General features: G+C 51.7%; 1 protein-coding gene across 6 annotated transcripts in view; it reads left to right on the forward strand.

Moving 5' to 3' along the window:
* Window positions 1–1,613: 1,613 nt before the first annotated feature.
* The window catches only part of SMOX (spermine oxidase), a 46,598-nt gene continuing 31,310 nt past the window's right edge, over window positions 1,614–16,901 (forward strand). For 3 of the 6 annotated variants that reach the window (XR_004953644.1, XM_036229638.1, XM_016135826.2), the window contains exon 1: window positions 1,614–1,784. The gene's annotated coding sequence lies outside the window, so the exon portion shown is untranslated. The other 3 variants (XM_016135674.2, XM_016135524.2, XM_016135594.2) reach the window with 3 other exon arrangements.

Here is a 16,901-nt window from a genome sequence, read left to right on the forward strand (position 1 = left end):
GGTATGACATGTAAGCCAACATTTAACTCCAGTGTGATATAGGGGCTCGTCAGGATCAGGGAGAACGTTTTTTGGTGGAGGGAATAGCTTGGACAATGACAAGACCTTTTTTGCTAAGAAATCTCACCGGAAATTCACCATACGCATGCCCTGCAGCCTGTTGTGGAGGAGACCATTCCATGATATGACCACTGCCAGACCCACCAGTTAGATCTGGGCTGGAACTGGGATTGCTTCCTGAAAATCCCCTCAGAGACTGTCTGATCAACCTCTCCCCTGGGCCCCAGGTGTGCTGGTTCCAAGAACAGGCCCTTGCCCTACCAAGCATGTAAGGCATTTTTCCACTGTCTGGGGTGCATCATACACCAGTACCCCTATCCATCCTGCCCATTCTATATAATTCTTTAGGGTGTGCCATGTGGCCTGGAGGATATCCATGTCCTCTTGCCACCACCCAAGATGAGCCTCATGGGTAAGTTCCCTTACTCTGATGGGGAAAAATTTTCCTGATACCTGAACCCAATCACACCGGTCCCTCCTCAGGAGAGCATCAAATTGCCTTACTGCAGAGACAATGTATTTCTGGCCTCTGGAGCCTGGTGGGGAGCTTGGTGGGGAGCCTGGTGGGGAGCCTGGTGGGTCCCCTGCAGAGTCTGGGTTAGGTAAGGTGCTCTCCTCAGCCTGAAAGACAGTTCAGGGCAGAAGCCTAGCTTCCAAAGAAAGCAAGCACCCCTTGGACTGGGTTTCTGTTAGCACCAGAGGCCTTGGAAATGCTCACAGGGTTAAATAGGATGAAACCGTCAGAGACCATGGGCTCCCCGCTCTCCCCCAAACTAGAACAAATGAAAAATTGTACAGGGGACTAGAGCAGTGCTTGCAGAATCTCAAACAGAAAATAAATAATTTCCAAATTAATTCTGATTCTTTTAAAAGAAAAAAGTGACCTCACACTTATATTTGTTCTGGTTTCTATTAAATCGAGGGTGAGGCAGTGGGTGCCAGTGAAGGGTATTTATTTTCTTAGAGGCTACTTCCACTGACGTTCGTGGGCTGCGAAGGGACAGGTTGTAGCGACTTGAGTGCCCCCTACCTTCTGCTGTTGCGGGTGTGAGATTGATCCTCCGAGGGTGGGCAAGAGTGGGGGGTTATGGCAGCGGTGTTGGGAGAAAATTAGATCGGGGGTGATCCCTGCGGACGAGCCCTATGACTCGGTGGAAAGTCTGCGGGAGTGAAGATAGGGACTTTCTTTCCTTTCGGATGGGCGATTCGAAACTCCGCGGGTAAACTGAGGCCCGCGTCCTCGCTCTGTTGGTCACCTGGCAGGAGGTCTCGGTCCTAAGTTCTGCCCAACACAGGGCGGACCGGGATGGGTGGGCTATTTTTCTTTTGGGGATGGGTGGGGATCTTGGTGCTTAGCTTGACCAGGGGACCGTGGAGCCACGGTGGAGACCGCTGGGCTGGGGATCGGAGGCTGAGGCACCGCGATTCTCAGCCGGGGCTGCCGCCAGCTTCCCCGCCCCTGGCGGGGCGGACCAGGGGAGGAGCTGGGCGAGTCCCCGCCCCGAGGCGGAGAGGGGGCCGAACCCGAGCAGACCGGGCGGGGTGGGCTGGGGACGCGAGGCGGAGCGGGGCCCCACACAGGCCGCGGCGGCTGGCTCGGGCCCCTACGGTCCCGGTGGTGGCTGGAGGAGGAAGCCAGGCGGCTGAAGAAGGAGGGGAGGCGGAGGAGGCCGAGGCTGGAGCGCCGCTCGCCGCAGACTCACTTCCCGGCTCAGCAGGGAGAGGTACGGCGCGCCGGCTCTCTGGCCCCGGCCCCCGGCCCCGGGCGCCCGGCCCTGGTTCGGGGGTAGGCAGGGGCTGCGGCCGCCGCGGGAGGGTGAGGGGCCCGGAGCAGCCCCGAAGGCTCGGCCAGCTGGGGGCTCCCGCGGCCAGCGTGTCGCTCGGGCTGGAGGTCTGGGTGTGCGGCGTTCCCAGAGGCTCGTGGAGAGTGGTGGGCGCCGCGCCCCCCTCGCCCGCGTCGGGCGAGAAGGCGGTCTGGCCCGGGGGGCGGTGATCTGTGGAGGGGGCTGCGCGGCCCTGGCAAGCGCGGTCGGTGGAGGGTAAGGCCGGACCCCACGGGCTGCATGCGGCTGGGAAGCGCCCGGGGTGCTCCCGGGGCGCGTTCCGTGGGCGCAGACAAAGCCGGGCGCCGACGCCCCGCGACGGTTCGGGCGGCGCGGAGGGTGGACGCTGGGGAGAAAAAAGAAGGCTGCGGGGCGACAGCTGGGACGCGAGGTGAAGCTGAAGGGTTCTCTTTCTGGGCGTACGGATGGTCTCCTCCGGGGGGCGCCGGACAGGGTGGGGGAGCAGCTCTCTCCTTTGGGACAACCAGGGGCTCACCGGCTGCGCGGGCTTGGTGAGAGCCAGGCTCGGAAATGGATAGTGAGTTTGAGAGCTCACTTTGGGGGAGGGGCTGAGGGAGGTCACTGACGTGGAGTGGGTGAAGGGCTTGTGGATTCCCTCCGAGCTTGCACCAGGAAGGCGCACAGCCTGATGAGGTAAGCGCAGTAGATCCAACGCTTGGTGAGATGTGTCCACAAGTAGTTTGCAGAACCTGCTAGAGGTGGCACATCCCATGCCAATCCGTGGGAGGGCCACTTGTCCAAGCAGCGAAACAAGGCAGGTGCCGCAGGGATGATTGGAGTGGGCACGAATGGAGGGATGGGTAAGTGTGCTTCTGAAAGTGTGTGCACTGAAGACCCCGCATCTATATTCCGCGGCCTCGGCTCCTCCTCCCCTTCTCTCTTGTTGGAGAGGAAGCATCCCAGTTCCCGCCACAGTCTCATGCCTCCACTAGGGCTCCGAGGTGGTCCACTCTCTCTCCCTAATTCAGTTATTTTCCCTCTCTCCAGTGTTAGAAGTGGCTTCTTTCCTTCTGGATCATTCTCAACAGTATAAGAACATGCTTTGGAACCTCATTTTATAGTCCCCTCTTTGCCTTTGTCCCTCATTTCCGCCCCCCAGCAACAGACCCACTTCTCCACTCCTTACAGCAAAGCTTCTGCAGAAAGCTGTCTGTACCTGTGCCTCTGGAGCACATCCCTTCAGTTTCTCAGCCCGCTTGCCCTGGCTTCTGTGCCACCACTTTGCTGAAACTGCCCCAGTCAAGGTTTCCAGTGATTTCCACACCCCTCAAGCAGGTTTTCCTTGATCACCCTTGGATGTGTTGGTCATTCTCTCCTTCTAGAACCAATAATTTCTCCTGGCTTCTCCTGGTTTTCTTCTCTTTTCCTGGCTAGCCCTCCCTTTGTCCTCTTTGGGGACAACTTCACTCAACTCTGAATGTTGGAGGATCTCAGGGCTCTGTCCTCAGCCGCCTCCTCTCCCCTGACTCCCTTCTATTTACTTACCCACCAAGCCCTCATTTTTTCTTAGAACTTTTAAAATCAAGCATCAATTTACAAAGACACAGATCTTAAATGTACATTATTTTTATGATTTAAGTAGCAAATTTTATCTTTAGCCTCTCTATCCAGCCACCCTCTGATGATTTATGGTGTCCTGGATATGCCATAGGTATGAAACACTTCCTATGGACAAAACAGAACCCTGACTACACTCCCCAAACATGATCCTGTGCAGGCCTTCCCATTGCAGTAAACCCACCCAGCTTTAAAGACAGGAAACCGAGTGGTATCAACTCCTCCCTCTGCCTCCCTCCCCATACCCAGTCCTTTTGGTTCTTTCTGCAGAATCTCTCAGGCCTGTTCTTCAAGCTCTGACTCCACTGCTACCACCCTAGGCTATTGCCCCAGGCCAATCCATCTTTTCTGTTTTGCCTGAATGCTGTAGTAGTTGCTGTATGCTTTCCCTAAGTCCACATTTGTCCTCCTCTAACTCATTTTAACAGAGAAGTATTCAGAAAAATATTGATTAGATTGTCTCATTCCTCTGAAACCATCTGTAGCTCCCTATTGCACTTGGAATCAAATTTCGAAGCTTTCCCCTGGACTATCAGACCCTCTATGATCTGTCCATCTTTAACCTTCCCCAGCCATATCTTGACCATTGTCCTTTTGTATTCTTCCTGATAGCCACTTCTGAATCACTTTGCCCTTGAACATCTCAAGCTTCTTTCTGCCCTAGCGCCTTTGCTTATGCTGTTTTCTCTGCCTGGAATGTTCTTCCAGAGTTTTCCACTGGGCTGGCTTGGCTCTTTATTTTACAGATCTTGACTTAAATATGCCTCCCTCATATGCCCTCCAAGTCTTAGCAGAGGGCCCCTTCTCACCCATAATTCATTATAGCACCTGCCTTACTTTCTTTATTATATTTATCACAGTCTGTAACAGTTTGTTACAGTTGTCTTTTTACCTTGTCCAGATTCTCAAGGTCTGGAACCTTGAATGAATGGCCTGCTGCTGTATCTGGAGCATCTAGCACAGTGCCTGGCACATAGCTGCTGCTCAGGAAATTGTGAGGCAGGTAGGAAGGTCAGGGCTGGGCTAGGCAGAAAGAAGTGGGTATTGCATTTAGTGCAGGGGACCCCTTTAAACTGCAAGTGATCCTAAGGATTTTTATTTTCTTTCCACGAAAGCCATTGTGCAATGGCTACAAGAATCTGAGGGTGCCATTGGTGTGTGAAAAAGGGAAGTGGAGAAGGCACAAGTGTCTCGAAGGCAGGCCTGGATGCCTAGGGGGAAACTGGGGAATTTAGGGGGTACGGAGTCAGTGTGGGTTGCTGTGGGTTGGGGATAAATGACTTTCTTTGCTCTCTTTGGTGGAAATCCAGGCTGGGTTAACAGAGGGGTGTGTGTGTGTGTTCTTTAACTCAGGAGATGGGAGCGGCCTGGGCACCTAGGGATTTATTTTAGGCTACTCCCTTGGGTGACTGCTGGGTGCCCAGCCTTGGAGGGCAGGGAGTTGAAAGGGAAGAAGCTGGGCTGGGGGCGGGGTCTCTCTATAGACCCTTGTCTTTCCACCCACAGCTCTCTTTGCACAGAGAAGCTAGCTGAGAGTTGAATTGTGTGGCTAGTGCTCTCAGAGTGGAGGGTGGCAAGCCAGGAGACCTCAGATCTGGGAAGGAGGGGAACTAGGCCTCGGACAGGCAGTCTGGGGATGGGCCAAGGTGACACTGATGTGAGCACTGAAACTACGGGCTAGGCATCCAGATCTAGAGTTGGGCTAGCATGCCTAGGAAAGGCTTTGATCAGGGATAGGTGGGAGCAAGGAGGGTTTCCTGGGTGGGAGAAATCAGACGGAGGCCAAGAGGCTTGGCCAAAGTTCTGGTCTACTCACTGGGTGCCAGGAAATATACTAAGGACTTTGCAAATATTAACTCCTTTAATCTTCTTAACAGCTCTGTGATGTAAGTCTTATTCCCATTTAACAGATGGGAAGACCAAGGCACAGTCATACAGCACAATAGTGACAGAACGAGGATTTGAACTCAGGCAACCTGGTTCCAGAATTTATACTGTAAACCACCCCACTCTACCACTTCTCTCATACCTCTCAGATATGTGCCAGCTGAAGACTTCTTAGGAAATAAGTAGTTTTTCCAGAATTCCTGACTTGCTTGGCCTTCAGGACTGGGGAGGTAGGAAAGAAGGCACACCCGCTAAGGTAGAAGGGGTTGTCCTTGCTCAGAGTAGGCAGCTGAGTTTCTCTACTTTATATCCCACCTTTTCTTCTGGGAGGGGCTAGGCCCTAGGCTAAGTAGTTGGGTCACATACACACTGATTTTGGGGTGCTGGGGAGGTCAACTGCTTCTGGTGCAAAAATAGCTCCCTGGTTGAGCTGCTGCCATTAGAATATCACCCCCGTGAGTTTAGCATTGCCCCACTGCCCTCTTCCTCTGCCTCCAGAGAGCCCAGGGAGGTCAGGTAAGGCCTCTGCAGATAAACTGGCCTGTTTTGAATTCCATCTAGAATGTCGTACAGTCAAGCTTCAGGCTAGGCCTTGGGAAACCTGGATGGGGGTCAGAGTAGGGCTGGGTGGAGCTAGGGGAAGAAAGAAGTGGAAACTGAAAAGAGCTCAATCTACTTCACTGTTGGCCCGGCCCTTACCTCTTTTTGTCTGTTGTAAAATGGGATTAGGGAGGCTTTTCCCTTTGCCCCCCAGAGGTTGTGGAAACAGGGAACTCCAAAAGGTTACATGCTTGGGTGCCTTTTTGCAGACCCAGTGTGAAGGAAGACTTCCCATGGGACACCAGTCCTGAGGAACTGGACCAGGAAGGAGGGAGCCAGGAGGAGGGTGTGGCAGCCCTGTCCTGCGAGGCTTTCCTGTTTGGTTATAAGGATGCCTCTGGGCAGGTGACTTGGCTTCCCAGGGGCCTGGCTGGCTGGACCAACAAGAGTTTACTGACCACACAAGGATAGAGTCTTTTTGTTCCAAATTCTGAGCTCCAGAGTGGAAGGGATCTGCTCATCTATCTCAAGAGATTCTGCTAGCCCCCCAGGGAAAGAGGGAGGCAGAATCAGTGGCATTTTCTTCTGCATTTTGGGAAACCGAGGCACAGGGCAAGCACATTGCTCCTGGAAGCTCACCAGGCCCATGGTTCTGGGGAGTGCCCTGTCTCTGGCAGGGAGTATGCAGGGGACTTATCCACGTTGCTCGAGTCCTTGGCTGCTGGGTTGAGGTGAAGGCTGTGGCTGAACCACAGGCTGGCTGGCTAGAGCGGAGAGTGGACCTCTTGACAACTGGGTGCTGGGCCTTGTTACCTTTGGTCATCATTTGGCATCTCCTGTACCCCAGCCTGGTGCTCACAGCCATTGGGAACACAGGACAGAAAGAAGTAAGAAATAAGAGTGACACAAATATAGAGGACAGTCTGGTGATGGACAGAGGGGAGGGTGTTTGGGAGGCTGTGAGAATGGGGTGAAGGGATAAAGAAGTACAAATTAGTAGTTGATAAATAGTCACAGGGATGGGGAACACGGCATAGGCAATGCGATTAATGTTAATGTATTGGCTAGGTGGCAAGCCAGAGGAGAGAAAAAGCAATTTAGGGGGATGTCTGATCAATGTACTGTATACTTGAAACAAATAAAATAAAATAAAATAAAATAAAATAAAATAAAATAAAATAAAATAAAATAAGAGTGAGCCATGCTGGATATAACATAATGAGGTGCAGTTCAGACCAGTTTCCTGGAGGAGGTAGTGCTTTCAGAGGGTCCTGAAGTCCTAGGCGGCTTTGGCTGACAGAGGAAGGGATGACATTCCCAAGGCAGATGAGGAACTCAAGCCTGGAGAAGTGTGTTGAAGCCAGGTTGGGGAAGGCCTTAACTGCCAGGCTGCTGAGTCTGGACTTGATTCACTAGGCCCCAGGGAGCCATAGAAGATTACAGGCCCTGGGTGCAATGACCTGATTAGAGCAATGGTCTGTAAAGTGCTTTTCAAACTCTAACATACACATGGAGCGCCGGGGAAGCTTGTTAAAAATGCAGGTTCTAACTAAGCAGGTTTAGAGTGGGCCCTGAGACTCTGCATTTCTAACAAGCTCCTGGGTGGTGCAATTCTGTTGGTCCAGGGGCCATCTTATATAGCAAGAGTTGAGGTTGGGGACTTGAGGGCCGGGCAGGTGCAGGGGCAGATGCAGGTCAGGTGAGACTTGAAACATTTAAAGGGGACGGACGGTCCTGGCTTCTGCTGATTGTGTTGGGGGAGGTGTAGGGACTGCCTGTGTGGGGGCTGAGGTGGGAGCAGGGCAGAGGGTGTGGAGTGCAGGGGGCTGCTCTGCCGGGAGATGAGGCTAGGTGAGGGGTCTCCGGAGGCTTGGGTCTCAGGCCGGGATTCAGGCCTGGTTTTCAGGGTTCCTGACTATGAGGAGCTCACATGACCACGAGAGGGTGTCTTAGGCAACTGCCCTAGGTCAGGGTGACATGCAGACAGCATATAGGGCATCTTATCTTTGCCCACAGCTGAGCCCAGCCCTGTGGGTAGCCAATCTGGGGTGAGCACTCTTCCTCCAGCCAGGGTGGGGCCAAGGAGATTGGAGAAATAGCTGACTTCAGCCCCAGACATGCCATCTTCTAAAAGTCCCCAGCATCTCTCCAACTGCTGAGCCATCCCCCTGCGACCCCCTACCCCCAGTGCGTGCATTGTCCTTTATCTTGGCCTGTATGAGTTCTTGTAACCACTGCCAATGGTTATGTGAGCCGCTGTTGGGGTTTCCTCCCACTGGGTCACCTCTTTGGTACACCTGGAAGTGGGGAGGCCCAGATGCTTCTCTCTGCTCTGCCCCAGCTGGACCACTACAGGCAAGTGTCTGCTCCTCTCTGAGGCCTTAGTTTCCTGTCAATTGAGGGATTCTTTCCTCTTTCTAGGGAGCAGGGGGAGGGTCATAGGGTTTATTGGGTGAGACATTGCTTCTCCCTGGAATGGTAGCTTTATATATTTCAATTTGGGTTTAATATTAAAACTTACATGCTAATAATGGAGTATAATGCGCGGTTTGAATGGAAGAACTATCCAGTGTGTTTTGGGGGTCTCCCAAGGCCCCTCATTCTTCGGGCTTGGCATGGCCTGGGGGCACTTGGTATCTGAGGGCACTTGATCAGATGAAGTCCCCTTAGACCCTGGCAAGAGGATAGGCGGTCACCTCTCCCAAAGGAAGGTGGGGAGGGTAGACCTGAGGGCAAATGTTCTACTGTCCTAGGCAATGCCAAGAGGGTTTCTCAGGTTGAATTCCCAAAATGTCTTAAACACCTTCTAAAAGGACTGCACAGCTCAGTGTCTGCCTCTGTGCCCCTGCTGTGCCAGGCTCTCCCGAGGGAGTGGGAGCGGGTGGCATTCCTGAAAGACTTCTGAGATACCTCAAGAGTTCACGGGACAAATAAGGGCAAAACGGCGAAATTCATTCCACCGCCATGTGGGAGATTCAGAATTCTTTTTAAGAGAATCGAAGGCTCCAACAAGTCCTGTAGAAAATAAACCATTTGGAGTTTCCCAAAATGATTTGACCATGGAAATCCTTTTAAAAAAAGTTTTCCTAATAGTGTTCCACTGACCAGGAGAACACCTGGTGGGGAGGTCTGACGCGAAAGGATGCTGCTCCGCAAAGGACCACAAACATAGTTGATGGGTGGGCCCTGAAGTGCCAGGGAGGGAAGGGAGGAGAGTTTCCTAGAGGAGGTGGTCTTGGTGGGGTGGGTACCATTGGACAGGTAGTAGAAGAAAAGGCCATTGCAGAGGGATGGATGGCCTGGCGGGTGAGGTAGAGAGACCTGGGAGGACGTGTCTGGCACCTAGGACCCAAGGAGAGCTAGGACCTAGTCAGGACTGGGTCTTTGGGATTCTGGGAGTGCCTCCCACCCTACCACCCCTGCCATCTCCTCGCTCTACAGGTTATCTCCCAGCCGTTCATCTCAGAGAACAGGGCTGTGACTTCTGGGCAAGAAGCTGAACCTCTTGGTGTCTTTATTACCTCATTTGTATTGTGGGAATAACATTATTTCCCTCATAAGGTTATCCCAATATCGAATACTTGTTGGCTGCTCTTTGTGTGATTGACATGGCTGCAGGCACTGTCTCCAGGAGGGACCCAGGGAAGGGGACAGTGGTCAGGGACAGGAGAGGCACAAAGGCCAACAGAGAGCATGGTGAGGCTTGAGGTAGGTCCTGATTAGACCAGAGCAGTGATCTTCAGAGGAGAAGAAAAGTGAGGGTGAGGGTAGCCAGGATGGACTTCCTAGAGGAGAGGCTGGCAGGGTGGGGGAGATTTGGGCAGAATGAGGAGATTCCACAGGCCACTTTAGGCTCTGTGGGCCTAGTTTGGGTATAGGATTTGGAGGATCCGGTGGGTCGATGTAGGAGTTGGGGCTGAGGGCAGGGAGGAGGTGTCAGGGACCTGCCCTCATTCATTAGGCTGTGGGGAGCCATTGAACATTTTTGATCAGGGCAGTGGTTTGGTCAGAGCCATGCTTTTTAGTGAGAAATGTAGCAGGGGTGTGATGGCCGATTAGGGGCATAGGACACCCCCCACATTGGAATTCCTCACAGAATAGCTGTGCTTCTTCACAATTCAAAGCATGGGGAGGGGTCGGGTTGCTTATATGACGCTTATTCTCAGATTCTCAGAATTCTGAGTCATTTTCCCCAAAAGGTTGGGGATCCCATCCTGTTCACTTTCTGGAAGAGGTGTTGCAAGCACAGGAATGGGGAAGGAAGAGTTCCAGGGCTCTTGCTCCTTTCCATCCTCCCCTGTGGCTGGTGGGAATGGTCAGTGAGGCCACCTTGCCTTGCCCCTTGCCACACCTCATTTCCTCTGAAGTGTGAGGACTCTTTGTTCAGCAGCTCAGGTGGGGGCGATGGGGTGTGGCATTTTAAACAGTCACCCAGGAGAAGTTGCTTTAATAGTACAAAATTGGGCAGATGGGAGGGCCCTGGCAGAGGATGCTCAGTGAGCTTGCTTACCCAGCTCAGCTACACTCTCTTGTCCTCTTTTGCCCTTCTCTTTCTTCCTCAAACAGGCGGGGCCTGAGCCTGCTGTGTCTAAACAGGCTGAGGGGGTGAGGGTGGAGAAAAGTACTTGGGCTCAGCCAGAGCAGGGTGGCCTGGCCTGGGGGGTGTAGCACCGTTGTGTCCCTTAGTCCAGATTCCTTTGTCCTCTAGCTACTTCTTGGAGGAGGGTGTTAAGGAAAGTGATTTAAGTCCAGGAGAAGAAACACTTGGAAATGAGTTGTAATTTATTAGAAAATAGAACAAAGAACCTAGCCGCCCTCTGCCAACTTTGTGCCAAGCAGACCCATAGTTCTCATCCTCCCCATCGGCCCCATGAGGCCCAAGCTATTACCCCATTTCACAGATGGAGACACTGGCGGTTGCCAGCAAATAGCATGACCGGGTCTCCATTTTACAGCGGCCCATTCTTCACCTCACAGACCCCCAGAGTCTGTCCCCAAACCTTCAATCACACCTACCTACCACAGCCAGACCTCCCCCTTCACGCCAGGCCAGCTCAGCTCTCCCAACTCCTGACCTCAGAGAGGAAGAGCTGATGGGTGCTTCTGGGCAAAATACTAGACCTTGAATCAGCTAGATTTTAAGATGAGTCAGGCAGAGACACTCAGGACCACCAGTAGGCAAACATTCTCGGGAAAGATTTTTAAATGAGGCTTTTAAATGTTAAACATACAGATCTCTTTTACTCTCATTTATTTTGGAAAATTAATTTAAAAAATTATACACAATTAATGGAGAACTTTGACTTAATCTGAAAAAGTAACTCAAGACGATGACTTTGCCTCATTCCTTGGTTTTAAATAGTATCTTACTAAGTGAACTTTGAAGTGCTTTATGTCAGACGGTAGGTGCGGAACCTCTCTGAACCTGTTTCCTCTTTAGAATGAGGACATTGAGGTCAGGATTCACTAATACAGTCCACATGAAATGCTTTAGCGCTGCATTCTGTGCCTCAGACATGCTCAGGGAAAGTAGCGGTAACGATGATGATAAAATTATAAGAACAAGCATTTCTTGATTTCAAAAGCTGGTGAGTTAGTTAAGTCTGTCTTTGAACTCAACGAAAGGGCTTGTAGAGTATGTTTATTGTCCAAGCTCAGCGTCTTGCTCCATAGGTGTTTTATGGATTAAATCGTGGGCTGAGGGCCTACGTGTGCATTATGAAATAACACCCTTGGCTTTTCAGACCTGGTTCCAGCTCTTCCTGGGGTCCTGTTTCAGGGTTGAACTTTATGGAGAGGTTTTTTTGGGTGATCATGTGTTAGGAGATCCTGTACTAGGACTTGTTAGGAGAGCACACCATCCTCAAGTTACCAGATGGGGGAAATCTTGTCCACTGAGAGAGGAGGTGACTGTCCAGAGGGAAGCATGAGTTAGTTGGTCTTAGATTTTTTTTTATTTGTACAGACACAGCAATTAGACCCCTGTACTTGTTCCTGTTTATGGAGGATGAAACCAAGGGCAAAGGGCTGTGGCCTGTCATAATGTCATGCCAGGCATACCTTGAATTAGCCCCTACTTCCCACAGCCCGAAGCCCACCCCACTGTCACACTGGGCAGGAGGAAGGCGGCCTCCCTGTGGCAGCCCTAGTTTTGGCACTACAGCTGCTTTGAGCAGCCAGGCTTGGGGATGCCTCCTGCCAGGCAGCCCCAAGTGCCTGGCATGATGTGTGCAGTCTGAGAGGGGGTGAGACAGGAGAAGTGGCAGGCCAAGGGATGTCCTCAGGTGTGCTGCCCCGCGAGGCCCATGGGGGCCTGAGAATGCGCAAGTGTTGGGCAGAAAGAGATGAACTCAGTGTTGTCAAGCTCTCCTCTGCCCTCACTCTATCTGGGTGGCCTTTGTCACATCTGTGAACTCTCTGAATCTTTTCCATCATCTGTAAAATGGGCACCTGAGTGTTAGGGGGTATTAAATGGTGCCATGAATAGAGAGTACCCGGCACGGGGCCTGGTACATAAAGGGCTCAATGAATAGAGGTTTGCCGTGGGGTTCATCTAGTGGCTGGAGTTTTGGGGAATGTTTTTTTCGTTTTGTTATCATGCATGTCACTCTGTGATAAACTATGCTTGAATGGGTGCCATAAGAGAGGGAGCTTTATGGGAAAAGAGTTTACAGTGGAGGGGGACCCTCTTCCACAAATGCTGCCTGGACCCAGCAAGCCTTGGACACTCAGCTCTTCCTTTGGGGCTGCAATCTCTTTGGGGGCAGGAAACACAGGTCCCAGGCTGGGCAGCGTGGGGACCCTGTGGCACTGGAGAGAGGTTGGACTTGCAAGAGACCCCCCCTCCCCCCACACACTCCCCCCAGGGGCCGGAGCAGAAGCACAGACAGGCTTTGTGCAGAGTCACGAGGGGCCAGCAAGGGGGAACTGCGCCCGCTTGAGCTTGTCTCACAGCCTCAGTTCTTGTCAGTGGTTTTGAAAGAGTGAGTGGAAAGTGCTGACTGGACAGTCCTCCTTCACCCCAGAACTGTGGGGCTGCAGCTCCTGGCAGGGAGAGGGAAGAAACCTGGCAGAGAAACCACCTCCTCATCTGCCAGCTCACACCTCACAGGCTTCAAGTGCCCCAGGTGCAGAATGGGTAGGTCTTTGTGTGGGGACACTAATCCAGGTCAGGGGCTTGCATGGCTGCGCCTATAGGTGATGCCTGATGAAGTGGGGCTGGGAGAGGTGCCCTGGGCTGTGTGTTTGGGATGTGCTAGGCGCTGCGGTGCGAGGTGGCCTGGAGAAGTATTCCCAAAGCTGGTATAGCCCTGAAGAGAGAACTGGGCTCTGGAATTAGGCCTCCTAGGCCCTCCTCCTACCCGCAGGTCCTGCACCAAATTACTTGGCTTCAGTTTCTCAACTTTCCTGCCCTACAGGCTTGTTGTCAAGGGGAAAGGGGATAACCAGTTGACACTGTCAGGGTTTGTCACTGCCGTGTCATGAATGGTCACCCAAGTCATCCTGACCCCCCTCTTGCCCTCACCCCCACATCCTGTCATGTCCAGGTCACCACAGCACTGTCACCCTCTGATCTCCTCCTGCCTGCACTTCCTTGGTTCTACTGTCACCTTGTAATGAGGCTTCCCTGACCTCCCCACACGGAGCAGCTGCTTCTCCCCTTATACTGCTTTTCTCATGGCACCTGTCACCCCTGATCTGTTAGATCCTCTATGGGGAAGCTTCTGACTTGCTGTATTCCGAGTGCCTGGCACAGAGTGGTGCTCACTAAAATTTTTGTTGTTGTTTTTGTTGTAGTAAGATGTACATAACATAAAATTTACCATTTTAACCATTTGGGAGTATACAGTAGTTCCCCCTTATCCACAGGGAATATGTTCCAAGACCCCCAGTGTTTGCCTGAAAGTGTAGGTTGTACCAAACCCTGTATTACTATGGTTTTTTTTTTTTGTATACATATACCTGTGGTAAAGTTTAATTTTATAAATCAGACAATAAGAGATGAACAGCAATAAGTAATAATAAAATAGAATAATTACAACAATATACTGTAATGAAAGTTGTGTGAATGTGGTCTTTCCCTCTGTCAAGTATCTTATTGTACTATACAGTGTGGATATGCTGGACAAAGGGACGATTCACGTCCTGGGCAGGACAGAATGGGACGGTGTGAGATTTCATCCTACTACTCAGAGCAGCACACAATTTAAAACTTATGAATTGTTTATTTCTGGAATTTTCCATTTAATATTCTTGGACCGCAGTTGACTATGGGTAACTAAAACCTGAGAAAGCAAAACCATGGATAAAGGGGGATCCTAGGACGTTCTGTGCCCACCCAGACTTCTCACTGCACCGTGCACTGGTTCTACAGTGCCTGTACTGTTTGCTGAATGACTGTGTGACCATCCTGCCCACCCCCTCCCACTTTCCCTGGAGGGTTGCAACTGCAGGTGATACCTGATGAAGTGAGGCTGGGAGAAGGACCACTCTCCACACTCCACTGCCTGTGGGGTCTTGTGCCCTCTGGGGAGCTGGGGCTGGCCATTCCACCCTTTTTCCTGGGCACCTCCACGGGGCTGAGCTTAACATGTGTGGCTGATTTGCTTGGAAAAGCTCGGAAGAAGCCCTAATGCCTGCATTGTGGCTTGGGAAGTGGCTGTTGCAGCTGTGGAAAAGGTCAGCTAAGTGGCCAAATGGGGTCAGGGTTCACAGGGTGATACCTGGAGGGAGGGAAAAGCTGTGTTGAGAGTTGGTCTTATAAGAAGTGCCTCCGAGCCTTTGCACGTGCAGTTCCCCCTGCTTGGAGCTCACTTCTCATTTCCTAGAAATCTTCTCTGACTCCTCTCCCTGCCCCCATTAGGTGCTCCTGCTCATCTTCATTCTCTATCACGGTCCTTATCAAATCCTCATCACTGCATGTCGTACCTGTGAGTTAACTGGCTGTGGCCCTGTCTGTTTAATCCATTGCTGTGTTCTCCCCAGGTCTTGGGGGAGGCAAAACATATAAATCTTTCTGAAGACATCTGAGTGGGAGCCTAGGACCCCTGAGAGAGCACAGCAGGTGTGATGGCAATTCCCATTTTACAGATGAAACAGTCTTTCCCAAGATCATTTAGAGCTAGACTCCATCCTGTACCTTGGAGCAGTCCCCAAGGGCAGCGTTTGGCTCGAGATGTATTCCAGACGTGCAATGCAGAGGGCTTAGAATGCTGGCTGCAGGAGAAGTGGGGATAGAGGGAGACACTCAGTTTAAGCCGGGGGTCAGGGAGTGGACCTTGGGCACAGCTTGGCCTGCTGCACCCGCCTCCTCCTCTCCTGCACGGGCAGACGTGTTGTCTCTGGGCTGGCCTGGAGTCTGCATTTGGGTCCTGCTGTAGAGCAGTGATTTTCAGCCTTGGCTATGTGTTAGGGCCCTTAAAAACTATCCATGAGGGGACACCACTCCTACAGAGTGATTTAGATGACCCAGTGTGGGGGCTGGCTATCAATCTTTTGTAAAAGTCTCTAGGTCAGTCAAATGCACTGGTTGGGAAGGAGATCGTGTCTTCTGGGCCTTGTAGGCCGTAGGGTCTGGACTAGGCTGCCTGCTCACTCTATCCCAGCCCTGAATTTCAGAAAAGAGGGAGCTGTGGCCCAGAATGGCCTTGGGAGTTTCCCTGGGGGTCCCCACCCTAGGGGATTCCCCAGGGAGAGAGAGAGTTGATGACTGTATTAGTTACCTATAGCTGTGTAACAAACTACCCCCAAACTTGGATGCTTAAAACAGCAGTAAATACTTATTAACCTCACAGTTTTTGTGGGTCAGGAACTTGGCAGTAGTTCAGTTGTGTGTTTCTGGCTCAACGCCTCTCAGGAGGCTGCAGTCGAGATGCTGGCTGGGGCTGGAGTCATCTGAAGGCTTGACTGGGGCCAGAGGGTTTGCTTCCAGGGTGTTTCACTCACATGCTTTGCAAAACGGTTTGGCTGTTGGTAGGAGAACCCAGTTCCTTGCCTCTTGAGCCTCTCTTTAAGGTTGCTTGAGTGTCCTCATGACATGATGACTGGTTTCCCCTTGAGTAAGCAGTCCAAGAGAGCAAGTGGAAGCTGCAATGCGTTTCAGAAACCATGCTTCATCATTTTTATAATATCCTATTGGTTTCACAGGTAAGCTTGGGAGTTGACTATTTTAGGACACAAGTACTAGGAGGTAAAGATCATTGAGGGCCATCTTGGAGGTTGGTGACCGTATAGATTGTCTGGTCATTGCACTTACAGCCTCACAGATCTTGCCTGGGAGGGCCAGGTGCCCCCAGTAAGTGGAGGAGGGACCCTTCTCTCCTTATTCTCTGTTTCATCAGACCATAGCAGTGTCACTGCAGGGTGGGGTGGTTCTCTCTGAGGCCTGGAGGTTTTGCTCTGGAGTCATCATGTCAGAGGGTCTATGACCTCTTTGGCAGCTGGACTTCCTCCAGCCCCTACCACATTTGGCATCCTTGCCCATCCCTTTCTGGGATCACCTCAGTAGTGTGCATACTTGGATCCATTGCTGCTATATGCTTGGCTACGGGTAAGCACTGTGCATTGTCACATTCAACTTTGTGAGGTAGATACTCTTTGTTGCTATTCTGCTGATGAGGAAACTGGGGCTCAGGTCACTTGTTTAATAAGTGGTAGAGATTCAAACTATTGGTGATCAAAAACAAGTGATCTGACCTCAGAGGCTGTATGAAAACCGTGGTGCTATAAGACATACCCAGAGGAGGGGACTTTTATCAAGCAGGGTCATGAGGCAAAACATAGCAAAGGATCTTTATGTGTGTATGTGTGTGTGTGAGAGAGAGGTGTCTCTTTTTGAGATTCCTCAAGGGCCATGGTGACTAGGGTGCCTCAGAAGAGGGCTGGTACCTTGGTTTTGAGGATGGTTTTCTCCTCTAGGTTCAACCCTTATTTACGAGAACTTTTTCCCAGGGAAGCAAGTGTGCTTGAGCATCATCTACCATGAGCCCTCTTCTGCCCATGGCCTGGTCCGCT

Source organism: Rousettus aegyptiacus, unplaced genomic scaffold (genome assembly GCF_014176215.1).
Source record: "Rousettus aegyptiacus isolate mRouAeg1 unplaced genomic scaffold, mRouAeg1.p scaffold_m13_p_12, whole genome shotgun sequence".
NCBI classification, from domain to species: Eukaryota; Metazoa; Chordata; class Mammalia; order Chiroptera; family Pteropodidae; genus Rousettus; species Rousettus aegyptiacus.